The sequence below is a fragment of the Silene latifolia genome, chromosome X (assembly GCF_048544455.1).
Source record: "Silene latifolia isolate original U9 population chromosome X, ASM4854445v1, whole genome shotgun sequence".
Taxonomy (NCBI): Eukaryota; Viridiplantae; Streptophyta; class Magnoliopsida; order Caryophyllales; family Caryophyllaceae; genus Silene; species Silene latifolia.
In genome coordinates this window covers 178,983,552-178,999,231 of record NC_133537.1, presented here as the reverse complement: position 1 = coordinate 178,999,231, position 15,680 = coordinate 178,983,552, and positions in this window count along the sequence as shown.

Below are 15,680 nucleotides of genomic sequence, written 5' to 3'. Positions count from 1 at the left end.
GAAGCCACTCCCGCAAGTGACTCCACTCAGCCGAGAACGCATCTCGAGAACCATAGACAAACAATCGCAATCACAGCCGTCACAACACAATTACTATATCAATGAAACAATCAATCTCAACACATCAACAATCACTGTGGGACTAATACTGAGTAGGAAATCCTACCTGGAAAGCACAACTATCAGACGGTCTCTACAGCTGTATCAAAAAGCCTCTTCTACAAAACCTCCTCCTATCATACAAACCCTTGGCAGAATCAACCGTGCTTCAAGCTGATCCGAGCGGATCGTGTTAGGAGTAGCAGTCCAAACTGCGCATCTCCCTCGGGACTTACAATTCCCTATTTTAAACTTAGCATTGTTATTTACTAATCCACCCTTGCTTAACCTAATGATCTACTATTATATATACTCCATTTGTAATAATCAAGAGAGAGCCCTCTCAGAGGGGAAAAACCTTCCTTAGATTATATTAGAGTAGATTAGAAAAGATTAATCTCAATCTTTCCATATTAATCTTTCCTTAATTATTGTTCAAGTTTATTATTATTGGGTACTTGAAGATTATTGGGTTATTATTGGAGAATTGACAACTCTTCATCAATCAATCAAGTTTTCTTCTATTATTCTTTGCTTTATTATTTGGATCATCTCATATAGGTATAACCCTTTTACTCTTGTTTAATTATTGTTAATCACATCATTTATTCATCATGTTTTGCTTTGATAGTATGATTGACAACCTTATTAACATGTTAAACTTGATCATGAGTGAGTAGTCCTTTAGCTAGGATTAATGGGGAATTAGGGGAGTTAATCATGGGATAAATTTATGCTTAATGAGTTCATATGAATGCTTGCTTATTGTTCTTCAACTTATGCACATGTTATGTTTGATGAAATGCGAGCCTATGAATCCTTGCATTTTTTACCCATATCTTATCTTTTGATGGAGGCTTGTAAGATATAAACCAACTCAAGCCTCATTAGACCATGCATAGAGTTGAATAGGGAAAACCCAAGTCGACTTGTAGGTATTGTAAAGTCTTAACCGACTCGGCTCCGAGACGTAAGTTTCCCTAGGATTTGGTTTATCATGCATGTAGTTTAATAGGAAGAATTAAGTCGACTTGTAGGTGTTTTACAATCACAAATGACTCGGCTTCGGGACCCAAATCTTATTATGAACTATTTGACATGAACTAACTCAAAATCCAACAATAATAAATTGCTTGTATCTATATAACTCATTTATGCTATCTCACCATGATTCCCCTATGATCCCATAACATCCTAGTATCTTTATTAATTGTTTACATCTCTTAATTTATTGATTGTTTTACTTTATTGCTTTCATTAGTTTAGAACACAACTACAAACCCAAATCAATTGTGACACTAGCATAAATTGAGATAGATAGACTTAGAACCCAAATCACACCGTCCCGTGGATCGGCCTCGACTTAACCACTAACTAGTGGTTTGTTGAGAATTATAAATGTGATTGATGGAGTGAACAACGACTCGCACTTTCATCAAAATGGCGCCATTGCCGGGGACGGTGTTATGTGATTAAGTTCTTACTTGTTTGTCTATTTTAATTGTGCTTTAACCTTGAGGAACTTGTTCCTCAAGTTCACACATGGAGTATGTGGTAGATTTTTTGAGTATGACTACAATGGGCATGAGGAGTTTGAGGAGCAAGTCAACACAAACCTACCCTACTACTCATACAATGAAAATCCTAGATACTACCCAAACTTTCCCCACTAAAACCACATCCAATATCCACAACAACCACCCTCCCAATACCCACTTCACAATGAATTTAAAATGCCACAATACAACCACTTTCACACACACCCACAACAAGAAATTGAGCATGAATTTGACATTCAAAGTATGGTCCTCAAAATGATGGTAGATCAACAAAACTTCTTCAAACAAGTGCTAGAGGAGACCCAAAATAGGGACAACGTTCTTCAAGGCATTGTTACCCAAGGTGAGGAGTTGGCAATTCAAATTGCCCAAATGAAGGAAGCCCAAATAACTACTCCTCACCATCCTTTAGACATTGATCATGAATGCGAGTTTGAAAGAGTAACCTTTGATGTGGAAGATGAGAGGTGGGAAGATCCAATCTCCTTGAGCTCTTATGAGTACTAAAGTGTTGTGTTTAATGAAGAAGACATGAGGTTGAGTACGCCAAATACTCTTAGCCTTTGTGAGTATGAGGGCGTGTCCTTTGATGTGAATATTGAGATGGTGGAGGATGAACTATTGAAGAAAGATAAGGCCCCCATTTATGATTCATATGAAGATAGCCATGATGACAAGCTCGTGAAAGAAGCTTATGAAGAATATGTGTCTTGTAAGGACCTTTGGAATAGGGAAGAAGAATGGACTTGTGAGATCACCTTACTTGAGGAGCCCATCCTTGAGAAATTCGAAGTATCCTATCATGAAGAGAATGAATATCTCTTCCCTATTGCCCATGAAGACCATTTCACACCCACCATGGAAACTATGATTGTTGGAGATGATATGGTGGACCTTCTCCAAAAAGTCAAATCATCGTATAAAAGGTACTTGATGGAAAAGCTCAAGAATAAATTTACAAATGAACTTACTTGTGGAGGTTTGGCACCTACAATTTCAACTCCTAAAGTATCCGATCATCAAAGTTATGAGAATTCTCCTTCTACTTTGGAAGGATTGACAAATCCAAGCGCTATCATCATTGCCGAAATTGGAGAAGAAGGTGGTAAGTGGAAGTCTCCGGACGAAAATAAGCCATACTTCATTCCTCGTGTTGACAAGAATCATGGGCTTATTAATTGGAAGCATTGCAAAGGCCAAAGTGCCAAGGGCAAGGTGAAAGAAAGAATGAATGACAAGCTTCCTTGGCCAAATTTCATATTAAAGTGGAGCAAACCATACTTATGCTTATTTGGGGTTAGTTCACAAGCCTTTGACCTTCTTCTAAGAGCCTTGAGCTCTATGGACAAAGAATTTCGACAATTCGAACTAGTTTGGTGGAGTCCTATCTAAAACCACCATTTGTAATATATGCCTTCCCATAATTTTTGCATTGTACAATATTGTATATACCTTTATGTTTCTTGCATGAGAGTAGTGAGAGAGGGTTGCTTACCCATTCATTGAGCATATTTTCAGAAAACGATAAGAAAGAATCACAAAGGGTTCAAGGGAAATAATTAAAATAAAAGAAATGAGGGATTGACGAAAGAAACAACAGGAGACGCTCGTCCCGATAGCAAGACGCTCGTCCTGAGCCTTGCTATGAACACAAATCCACATTGTCTAAGAATCTGCCCCAATTGCCAAGAAGACGCTCGTCCAGACCAAGGATCCGCTCGAGCTGGCTTTAAGATGCTCATCCTGAGCAACGTCTTAAACAACTTTCTGCACTGGATGAGAATCCGCTCGGATTCTCCAAGATCCGCTCGTCCCAGCAGAGACGCTCATCTCCTCAGCAATCCACTCGTCCCCAACTGAGTGCAAAAACACACGGCTCACTAACTGAGAATCCGTGCTTCTCCACAACAAGACGCTCTGGCTGCAGCTGCAAGACGCCCGGATCGTATTCGGGACGCCCGGATTAGCACGGTATGTGCCTGGGTTCTCAATTTATGCGCCCGAGCCCAGCCTAGGACCGCACGTCTCCCACCCATTTCCTTGTTATAGACACCCACCATCCCTCATTTTCCTTATCTTATTTTCTAAAAATCTCATATCACCATCCACACATAATCTCCATCACAAAAACACCCAAAACCCTAACATTTCCATCAACAGAATGATGAACCTAAGAGGCAAGAACAAGAAATCCTCCGATGCCGCACCTAAAAGCGCAAGGGTGCTTCTTCATCCACCCCAAGGTAGGCAAGGGGCCGTCGAAATGTGGAGATACACGGTGTTACACAACTTGAATACTTCCCCGAGATAATCTTCACTAGCGATGAACACCGCCAAAGATTTGAACATTTTCTAGATAAGCATTACGAGCCTACTCAATTTATTGATACCGATGTTTTAGAAAGTTCTAGGCATAAGGTATCAAACCGAAATGTTCTTCAATGGTTTGGGTCTGGGGAAGTTATTCTATGCTCATGAGGATACCTACCTAAGTCTTACCCTCGAGTTTTTGTTTAGTCTCCGCATTGTCACTAATACACGGAGAAATGTTTGTTTGGAGTTTCATCTTTGTAATCAAGACCACAAGTTAACCTTAGACCAATTTGCATACACTTTTGGTCTTGAAGTGCCGAGGGAAAACACCGATAAGCCCTCCGACTTCACCGTTAACCACATATGGAGAGCCATCTCCGGGAGGGAACTTCATTCCTTCAAACAATGTTATACCTTTGCCATCCAACATCCGGTGATTCGGATTACCGAGCGCTTTATAGCCGGAACCGTCAATGGGAGGCTAGAACAAGATAGGTGCACCCTTCTTGACTTGACCTTCTTAGAGTCCTACTTGAATGTAAAAGGAACGAGGGCTTACAATTTTAACACGCCCCTTGAGATGCTTACAAGGTTCTATGACTATGCTCAAGGGAATTCTAATATATCAAGACCTTTGTTATGGGAGGCCTAATCACAATATTGGCCAATGAACTTTGCCCCGGGTTTAACCTTCATGGGGGCTATGAAAAGCTCCAAGGGAGCCCTTTGATAGATGAGGATGCTATCTTCAGCCACCACCGGTGGTGTACTTATAATCAAGCCGAAAGTGTAGAGTGGTTCACAAAGGGATGCTCTTCACTCGTCCTCTTGGGGTGGAACATACCACCTACCGAGCCCTGGTTGAGTCGGTACTCAGCTAAACCGAACTACCTCCTCCCCATTGAGATTCATGCCAACCCACCACAAAGAGAAGAAGCACCTCGTCAACCTCGTCCACCTCGTGAGTTGCCGGAATGGGGAAATGCACCACCATCCTATGTGCCCATTCCACCCTACCCCACACAACATGTGTCGTTTGCTCCCCAAGATCCAAGAGCTCCAAACATGAATAATTTAATGCAACTCGTGCAAAATGTCGATCTTGGAGTGTACGAAGGGAGGGTCGACAACTACTTTGCCCAATACCCCTCCTACTACAACATGGCTCAACAAGGGTACATCAAGCCTAGAGGCCCTCACCTATCTTGGGCTCAACCGTACCTTTTATTCCCTAACCAAGGGAACTAAGAAGGGAACTTCGGTGGCCAAGGTGGAGGATTATTTGGCCAAGGAGGAGGATATGACCAAGGGGGTTCTAGCGGACGTGGATACCGCAATGATGATGATGATGACGAGTGAAAGGGCAAGAGATGTCTACCACACCACCTCCATTTGTATGATACTCTTTCTTTTTCTTTCTCTCATGTATATTTACATTGCATTTTAAATTATCTTGCATTTAGTTTACACCTCACATGCATTTGTATTATATTTCATATTGAATTTACATTAGTATAGTTTGCATTGTAATATATCTCATATGATTCATGTAGTTAGTTGCATATAGATTAAAATTCATACATAGTCACTAATGACCAAACCTATTCATTTCTACACTAGAAATAGTGCTTAAATCGGTTTGGGGACGTTTGATCATAGGAAGGAACATGCATCTTTTAGTGTAGTGTAGATTGCATTCATTTGTTATATATGTCATATAGAATTGCATTTAGTTAGAGCATGCATTCATTCATATCATATCATTGCATTTGTACTTCAATTTCCATAAAAATCAAAAAACATGTATTTCTTTTTCATTCCTACTCCTACATGTACATTGAGGACAATGTCCAAAATAAAGTAGGGGATGAGAATTTATATTCCAAAAACACATAAAAATTGAAAATTTTCGAAAAAATCCCAAAAATAAGTTCTTTTAATTTCATAAAAACAAAATCCATAAAAAATTTGAGAATTTTAAAACCCAAAAACATGTTCTTTAATTTAGTAGTGTAGAATTTTATATAGTTGTGTTTTTGTTCTCCTCTCACATAGATACAACACTACGTTTGAGGCATTGTCAAGGGAATGTGAAGACCGCTTGGTATGATCGCTCTAATCTCTATTTCCCTTCCATTTCTTTTCATTATTCATTTGAGGAGGATGGGCTTACATGTCAAGGAGGATGTGGTGTATTTTGTTGTTGCGGTTTGTGTACCTTGTGTCGTTAGGAGTTGCATTTAGTTTATATGGCATAATAGTTGATAGAAGCATATGCATTTAGAGCTTGCAAGTCTGACCCGGCCAAAAACCGAGCAAACCCGACCCGACCCGACTCGAGAATATTGCAACCCGAAACCGAAACCGACCCGACCCGATGATGGCCCATAACCGGATATGACCCGATGACCAGTGACCCGAAACCGATCCGATCCGACCCGATGACGACCCGTAACCCGATTTGACCCGATGACCAGTGACCCGACCCAGACCCGACCCGATATTGACCCGACCCGATATTGACCCAATTAAATTGATAAACAGACAATTATTAAGCTTAATATTGATCAAAATGAAAGTGATTTGGTAGTTAGATTGTTATGTTTGACTTAATAATGAAGTAATTAAACCAAATAATACATAAAAACTAAATTTAATGGTAAAAAATTGAAGTAATGTGATAAGGTAACCGGACCCGATAATGACCCGACCCAAACCCGACCCGATACATCATTTGACCCGGAATGACCCGACGCGATAATGACTCGACCAAAACCCGACCCTATCCGATACATCATTTGACCCGAAATGACCCGACCTGATAATGACCCGAACTCGACCCGATCCGACCCTAAAGGGGTGGCTGACGCGATATGTCCCGAACCTGATATGACCTGACCCGACTTGACTCGACCCAAACCCGACCCGACTGACCCGTTTGCCACCTCTATATGCATTAGAGTTGTATATATGTTAGTTGCATCATGGCATGTAGTTGCATGGTTAGAAATGTTTTTGAAAATGCCTATTTGGGAATCTTGACAAGTGTATATAAGGTCGTTGTAGATAATTTTTCTCCTTGAAGCTTTGTTTGCTAGAATACCCTCAAGACACCCTAGGATGTGTCATACTAGTATCTTTTGACCCATGGAGTAAGGCCTAGTCAAGAGTACCTTGTGGTGTGATGACTCCTTGGCTACCGTTTATTCCAAGGTGACCTTTGAAACCATGCAACCATTCTTACACTTCTATCATCATATTTTGCCAACAAAAAGGGAATGGGCACAAAAATCTCCAAATTGAGTTCAAGTACCAAAATGAAAAAGTCAAAAAGTTTGCACAAATTGCATCAAAGAAAAGAGGAGTACAAAAATAAACTCCTATGCTTTAATAAAAGCACCCTCGTTACAAATTGGGGTGACTTTGAAAAATGTTCAAAAATGCAAAATTAAAAAATTTGCCAAGTATCAAAATGCCAAACATAAAAAATGGCAAGAAATGTTCTTCAAATATCAAATGCCACAAGAAATTTGGGGGAAAAGCAAATAAAAAACAAACTACCATTGTGAAACTCAAAGCATATTGATCCCTTTTATCCATTGATCTCATCTTTGTTGCATGGTGGAGAGGGGACGACCCTTCTTCTTGTCTAGGCAAGAGGGGGAATTCCGCGATCCTACAGTGTTTCTAACACCGTAGGGAGCCTACTCTTGATAAAAGCATTTAGCGATTGTGGACAAAGGTACCCTAGTTTGACACAACTTGGAGGTGATTTGTTGGTATCCTTTTAGACTCAGTAGCTTGGAGAAACAATATCTATGATGGAGTGTGTACCCTTGAATTGCTTCCCCCTTAGATGATTTCTGCCACTTAGATGAGGAAAGTGGTTATTCTTTTGTAGATCCATCCATTACTTGTTTTGTGTGATTAATTCTTGGATGTATCGCCATTTTGGCAAGCCCCACCTTGCCTTACAAGAAGGCATCTTACCTCATAGATGTCTTGTTGTGAGTTGAAGGGGCGGAGTGAGACCCGCTAATTGTCTCACATCGGCTATATTATTACTAGGATAGTTTTAATAAAGGTCTAGTTCTAGTCACCTCTTTACTCGGGACGAGTAATGGTTCGGTTTGGGGATGTTTGATGTGACTCTTAATTGCGCACATTTAGTCCCTTAATTGAACATATTTTGCATACTATTATAACATTTCTTGGCCATTTTATCCGTCAAATCCTTTCTATTTTGCTTTCCTAGTGCATTTTATATGTCTTATAGGAAAGGAGATAATGAGGCGGAATTCCCGTCTCCCGTGCATATTTGGAAGCTTGTTGACGATCTTAGATGGACTAGTATGAATAGGAGGCGAGAACGATGACCAATGAAGCAAGAATAAAGAATATACGTAGATCATAGGTTTCTAAAGCAAGAGGTGGAAAATTGTGCCAAGATCCGTGTGTCCTAAGCATAAGACTAGCGGATTGCCTTGTCCAGATCCGAGCGGCCCGAGCACGAGATGAGCGGATCCAGGAGCTTTGATCCGGGCGTCTTCCTTGCAATTCGAGCGGATCCCTTGGCAGAATCAACAGTGCTTCTAGCTGATCCGAGCGGATCGTGTTAGGAGTAGCAGTCCAAACTGCGCATCTCCCTCGGTACTTGCAATTCCCTATTTAAAACTTAGCATTGTTATTTACTAATCCACCCTTGCTTAACCTAATGATGTACTACTATATATAATCCATTTGTAATAATCAAGAGAGAGCCCTCTTAGAGGAGAAAAACCTTCCTTAGCTTAGATTAGAGTAGATTAGAATAGATTAATATCAATCTTTCCATATTAATCTTTCCTTAATTATTGTTTAAGTTTATTATTATTGGGTTATTATTGGAGAATTGACAACTCTTCATCAATCAATCAAGTTTTCTTCTAATATTCTTTGCTTTATTATTTGGATCATCTCATATAGGTATAATCCCTTTTACTCTTGTTTAATTATTGTTAATCACATCATTTATTCATCATGTTTTGATTTGATAGTATGATTGACAACCTTATTAACATGTTAAACTTGATCATGAGTGAGTAGTCCTTTAGCTAGGATTAATGAGGAATTAGGGGAGTTAATCATGGGATAAATTTATGCTTAATGAGTTCATATCAATGCTTGCTTATTGTTCTTCAACTTATGCACATGTTATGTTTGATGAAATGCTAGACTATGAAACCTTGCATTTTTTTACCCATCTCTTATCTTTTCATGGAGGCTTGTAAGATATAAACCAACTCAAGCCTCATTAGACCATGCATAGAGTTGAATAGGGAAAAACCAAGTCGACTTGTAGGTGTTGTAAAGTCTTAACCGACTCAGCTCTGAGACGTAAGTTTCCCTAGGATTTGGTTTATCATACATGTAGTTTAATAGGAAGAATTAAGTCGACATATAGGTGTTGTACAGTCACAAATGACTCGGCTTCGGGACCCAAATCTTCTTATGAACTATTTGACATGAACTAACTCAAAATCCAACAATAATAAATTGCGTGTATCTATATAACTCATTTATGCTATCTCAGCATGATTCCCCTATGATCCCATGACATACTAGTATCTTTATTAATTGTTTACTTCTCTTAATTTATTGTTTATTTTAATTTATTGCTTTCATTAGTTTAGAACACAACTACAAACCCAAATCAATTGTGACACTAGCATAAATTGAGATAGATAGACTTAGAACCCAAAGCACACCGTTCCGTGGATCGACCTCGACTTAACCACTAACTAGTTGTTTGTGGAGAATTATAAATGTGATTGATGGAGTGAACAGCGACTCGCACTCGCATCATCAACCAAAGTAGCAAAAATAAACATGATACTCAAGCAACTGCGACTGTCCCGATAAGGTAGGCAAATTTTGGATTGTAGCTATTAGATTGATATAAAACGGCTACAATGGTTCAAACGGGCTAACCAAAAGGGTAATGTATGGCTTATTTGAATGGTAAGAACTGCCTTTCCTTATTTACTTACTCATATGAACGCGCAAAAATTAAGAAACTAATTTCACACTTATGCAGTTTGATATTACACATTCCACAAGGAGAACCACACTCAAGCCTAATTGACGATGAGACCAGTTTATTGATGTTCTGGCCTAGGAAGCTCTATAGACCTCAGAATTTAAGTCGTTTACCAACATAATTTTGTCAAATTTACTTGGCATAAGGCATATTATTATGGTCAAGACTTGAGTTATGAGAAAATTATCATCATTACTAAACAATTCACTAAGACTCGACCTAAAATAAAGAAAAACATGTTTTTGTATTTTAAAAAAAATAAATTAATTTTTTTGAATTTTTTATTTTAAAACACACAACATAAATAAAGCACACAACTGAAAGTAAATCACACAACAGAAATAAATATTCTCCCCCAAACCTAAATGTCACAGTGTCCTCATTGTAACGCCTACAGCATAGCAATCACACAACAAGCCCATCAACCTAAAGCACACTACTAACAAAGGGAATAGGGAAATAAGGAATACAATAAAAGAAATACAAGGAAAGATAGTACCAGCTGTGTAACAAAAGCTTCCCCAAACCAGCTGGTGTAACACCCCCATTTATTTAAGGGCCTGCACTAGGACTCCTCAGATAAAGAAGGGTGTTACCATCTCGGAAATCCGAGGCAGTAGATAACAAAGAGAAAGATAACAGTACTTTAAATTAAAAAGGTTATAATGTTTACAACGGAAATAACACATGTCTTAAATAAAGATAAAGTCTGACAACTAAACAAAATAAAGGTGAGCTAGCTCTAAGTCGGGTGATCCACGCTCTCTCCCCCCGCTCCTCCCAAATGTCTCAACCACTCACATCGCTCCCCATTAAAAGGATCATCACAGGCATACACGAATACACAGGGTCAACCGCGAGGTTGAGTAGGTAATACGATATAATAAAGAATGCAATGCAATGCTCCTCCAATCAACTCCATCACACACATCCTCGACGCCCAGACCATACCGATCCCCGGTAGACTATATATATCGACCGTAGTCGATCCGCCCGTCGCAGCGGAGGACACCAGGGGCAAGTCTGCGAGAACCCGCCCCGGGCCTTAATCACAACCATCTCATCTCCTCCAACTCCAACTCCAATGCAAATGCGATGTATGAAACATATGAAACAAAATGCTCAACAGGATAGATAAAATAGCCAGGTATGTCATATAATCCCAAACATGTCAACTCATTAACAATCAAAAATTCAATCAGTGTATTCCCTACCTCAGTATTGCAGTCAAAAGTCGGGTGCTTAGTAATATTCCACAACAAATTCGCCCTCTGAAAAACAATAAATAATAAACAATTACTTAAACCATCCCCTTCCCAAAATAGAAAGTTACTAAAATTAGAACTTCTTAAAATGGAAAGTTTCCTTAAATGGAAACTTTCCCGATCTAGCAGTTTTCTATTTTACCAACCCGACTTAGACCCGTCTCTAAACATTTGAATAACTCGGGAATTAATTAACTAAATAAGGATACGATATAGAAAGTGATAAAACAAGTTTTACGTTTTTAAAAGGGTCAAACCACACCAATTAACCCATCAACCCGTCTCCTACCACCCGTACCTTCCCTTTCTCTCACACCCCTCACGCGCCACCCCAAACCACCACGAACACCACCAGGTTTGCTCCCCTCTTCGCCCCCACCGCCAACAACCGACCCCAGCCAGGTCGACTGCCGCCGGTGAGTCGAACCAGAGCCATCATTTGGCCTGGTTCCCACCGTGCCTCACCCAAACACCCCCTTGTCCTCGACACACAACCACCGCAGCCCGTCCCCCTAGCCTCCGCCCAATCACCACCACCCCCGCCGTCCCGCCACGTACCCGGACACCGTGACACCACCATTTCGACCTCCCCCGAGTCCACGGTGGTGTCACCCCAACCTAAGCATCTAAAACCCGCCTGAAAACCCCCTGTTAACACCCGTGTGGTCTACCCCGTCAACGACACCTCTCGCCGCCAATTCTGCCGCCAAGAACCTCCCTAACCACCACCATTAGAGACGACCCGGACCACCCAATACCATAACCCCGACACCGACACAACCTCCCTTCCCCGAGCCACGACGACACAACCAAAAACCGACGTAAAAACGCAAAATAAAAACAAGGGAGTTGCACCCATACCTTTTCCGCCACCTAGACAGCCACCAGGGTTAACTATGGATGTCGACTACCACCCTAAGGTCCTCCTTGCTGCTCCGACAATACCCACGCTCACTCTTCTCTCTCTCGATTGTGTGCTTGTTGGGAAATGTCTTTTTGCAAGGTGATAGGCGGGTTGGGGATTGGGGTTTTGTAGGTTTAGGGTAAAATTAGGTTAAACTTAGATTAATTGTTAATTTGGGTCATGGGTACATGGGCTTGGGTCAACGGGTAAAAAGGGGTAAATGGGTAAGTGTAGAAAATGAATTAGTTGACGTGATTCGTTCAATTAAACCCGTCTTAACAAGTTTACGATAACAAAACGACTAAACAATTATCTCGACTCAATTAACGATATAAAGGACAACACAATTAACGATATAAAAATACGGAGTATTACAGTCTTCCCCCCTTAAAATGAACTTCGTCCCGAAGTTCACTCATCTAGCAAACTCCCACACGCCTCGATGTGAGTCCCAAAACAAATCCCCTGAGGTAAAAGACACATGGATCTAGGTCGGAAACAAAATGTTACATTCTACCCTCCTAAAAAGAAAGTTACGTCCCGTAACTTACCTCAAAGGAACAGATGTGGATAACTCTCTCTCATCGCGGCCTCGGTTTCCCGTAGTAGCCTCCTCGCTTTATGATTAGTCCACAAAACTTTCACTAAAGCAGTCTCTCCGTGCCTGGTCTTTCTAACCTTCCTGTCCAAGATCTCCTTAGGCGTCTCGATGTAAGTCAACTGTTCGTCCACCTCGACCACATCATGGCTCAAAATGTGCGAAGGGTCACTCAAATATCTCCGCAACTGAGAAACATGGAAGACATTATGTACCCTGGCTAACGCTGGTGGTAGAGCTAGCCGGTATGCCACTTCTCCAACTCTATCCAGGATCTCATATGGCCCAATAAACTTCTGGCTCAACTTTCCCCGCTTCCCGAATCTCATCACTCCCTTCATTGGAGACACTCTAAGAAGTACTTTCTCCCCCACCTGGAAAGAAATGTCGCTTCTCCTAGCATCAGCATAGCTCTTCTGCCGGTCCTGGGCAGCCCTCATCTTCTGTCGAATGATCTGCACCTGCTCAACCATCTCCTGAATCATCTCTGGTCCCAAAACTACCGCATCAGCTCGATCATCCCAACACACAGGACTCCTACACTTCCTGCCATATAGAGCCTCAAATGGAGCCATCCCAATACTAGCGTGGTAACTGTTGTTGTATGAAAACTCAATCAACCCCAATCTATCCTCCCAAGACCCGCCGAACTCCAAAACACAAGCCCTCAACATGTCCTCGAGTGTCCGAATAGTCCTCTCTGTCGACCATCTCGTAGCTGGATGAAAAGCGGTGCTCATCTTTAACTGAGTACCCATTAGTGACTGTAACTCCTGCCAAAATTTGGATAGAAACCTGGAGTCTCTATCGGAAATGATGTCCTTGGGTACACCATGCAGCTTCACCACATACTGAACATAAGCCTTGGCCAACTCAGCTTTACTCCAAGTATCCTTCATGGGAATAAAGTGAGCGGACTTGGTTAGCCTATCCACGATCACCCAAATCATATTGTTACCTCTCTGAGTTCGAGGCAACCCAACGATGAAATCCATGGAAATGCTCTCCCACTTCCACTCCGGCACATCTAAAGGTTGAACCTTCCCTTGCGGTCTCTTATGTTCCCCCTTCACCCTCCGCACGTCAAGCATCGAGCTACGAACTCAAAGAACTTCCCTCTTCATATTCGGCCACCAAAAAGTCTTCTTGAGGTCCTTGTACAGCTTATCTCCCCCAGGATGAACCGAGTATGGTGTAGCATGAGCCTCAGTAAGAATCTTCCTCTTCAACTCCTCGTTATCCGGAACACACCACCGTCCCCCAAACCTCAGACTACCATCAGCATGGATAACAAACTTGGAATCAACCCTCACTTCTGCTGTTCTCTCATGCGTTGCGCCACTTCTGAATTCTATCATCGGCTTTCTGTAGCTCTCTGATCTCCTCATATAACTCCGGCTCAACGGTCAAGTCCCCAAGAGTCTCTCCTCTTCGGATCACGTGGATTCCCATCTCCCGCAGCTCATTATGCATCCTCACTCTAGATCCGCACTCGCGCAAAGCATGGATGGATTTCCTGCTCAAGGCATCAGCTACGACATTCGCTTTCCCTTCATGATAAAGTATCTCCATGTCATAATCGCCAATCAATTCGATCCATCTCCTCTGTCTCATGTTCAACTCCTTCTGTGTGTAAATGTACTTTAAGCTCTTATGATCGGAAAACACTTTGAAGGTAGCCCCATAGAGATAGTGTCGCCATAACTTGAGCGCAAACACTACAGCCCCCAACTCTAGATCATGAGTAGGGTAATTCTCCTCATAGGTCTTCAATTGTCGGGAAGCGTAAGCGATTACCTTCCCGTTTTGCATCAAAACACACCCCAAACCCTTCTTGGAAGCATCAGTATACACCTCGAAATTATCGTTCCCATCTGGTAGAGCAAGGATAGGAGCTGTAGTGAGTCGTTCCTTGAGGGTTAGAAACGCCTCTTCACAACTCTCATCCCAAACAAACCTGTTCTCCTTCCGCATTAAGGACGTCAATGGCTTGGCGATCTTTGAAAAGTCCTTAACAAACCTCCGGTAATAACCTGCTAGCCCCAAGAAGCTTCGGATCTCACCCACATTCCTAGGACTCTGCCATCTCGTCACTGCCTCAATCTTACTAGGATCAACCGACACCCCTTCCTTGGAAATCACATGGCCCAGAAAAGCAACTTTCTTCAGCCAGAACTCGCACTTGCTCAGCTTGGCATACAACTGGTTCTCCTTCAAGGTTTTCAAGACTAACCTCAAATGTTCCTCATGTTCCTCCTCATTCTTGGAGTATACCAGGATATCATCGATGAACACAACCACGAACTTGTCCGGTAAGGACCGAACACCCGATTCATCAAGTCCATAAATGCTCTTTGGCGCATTAGTCAACCCGAATGGCATCACCACGAACTCATAGTGCCCATACCTTGTTAAAAGCGGTCTTAGGTATATCCTCGTTCTTAATGCTCACCGGTGATAACCTCGACCTCGGATCGATCTTAGAGAAAACTCCGGCTCCACTCAATTGATCAAACAAATCATCGATCCTTGGCAAAGGATAACGGTTCTTGATGGTTACATTGTTCAACTCACGGTAATCCACGCAAAGCCTCAAGCTTCCATCTTTCTTCTTGACAAACAACACCGGTGCTCCCCAAGGTGAAACACTAGGCCTTATGTAGCCTTTCTCTGCTAGTTCATCCAGCTGCTTCTTTAGTTCCTCCATCTCCTTTGGTCCCATACGGTAAGGTGGTTTAGAAATCGGCCCTGTTCCCGCTTCGGATCAATGGAAAATTCCACTTCTCTTTTCGGTGGTAACCCGGAAGGTCCTCCTAAACACACTCTCGAACTCCTCACCACGGGAATCTCGGACACCTTAGGG